Source organism: Sinocyclocheilus anshuiensis, unplaced genomic scaffold (assembly GCF_001515605.1).
Source record: "Sinocyclocheilus anshuiensis isolate Anshui unplaced genomic scaffold, SAMN03320099.WGS_v1.1 scaffold16131, whole genome shotgun sequence".
Lineage (NCBI taxonomy): Eukaryota > Metazoa > Chordata > Actinopteri > Cypriniformes > Cyprinidae > Sinocyclocheilus > Sinocyclocheilus anshuiensis.
Window position 1 is genome coordinate 1 of NW_015552024.1, and position 511 is coordinate 511.

Consider the following 511-nt stretch of genomic DNA (forward strand, 5'->3'; position numbering starts at 1 on the left):
ACTTAAAAGGAGGCTTTTCTTGCATAGGCCCATAATCTGACCCAGATCTCCCACGTGGCTGGCGAGAATTCTACCGCTGAACCACCAATGCTTGACTGGTTCGGGAAGATGCGCAAGGTAGGAAATGCAGCTGGAGCTCCCTCAAATAAGAACCACAGACACCTTACTTAAAAGGAGGCTGTTCTTGCATTGGCTGGGACTCGGACCCAGACAGGCGAGAATTCTACCACTGAACCACCAATGCTTGACTGACTCAAACAGATGCGCAAGGTAGGAAATGCATCTGGAGCTCACTCACATAAGAATCTCAAACACCTTACTTAAATGGAGGCTTTTTTTGCATTGGCCGGGAATCGGACCCGGGTCTCCCGCATGGCAGGTGAGAATTCTACCACTAAACCACCAATGCTTGACTGGCTCAAACAGATGCGCAAGGTAGGAAATGCATCTGGAGCTCCCTCAAATAAGAATCTCACACACCTTACTTAAAAGGAGGGTTTTCTGGCATTGG

At 48.7% G+C, this 511-nt stretch overlaps 1 non-coding gene across 1 annotated transcript; it reads right to left on the reverse strand.

The window, feature by feature from the left end:
• Positions 1 to 338: 338 nt before the first annotated feature.
• trnag-gcc (transfer RNA glycine (anticodon GCC)) lies at positions 339 to 409 on the reverse strand. The gene has a single exon. It is a non-coding gene; the product is annotated as a tRNA-Gly (tRNA).
• Between the last annotated feature and the right edge of the window lie 102 nt (positions 410 to 511).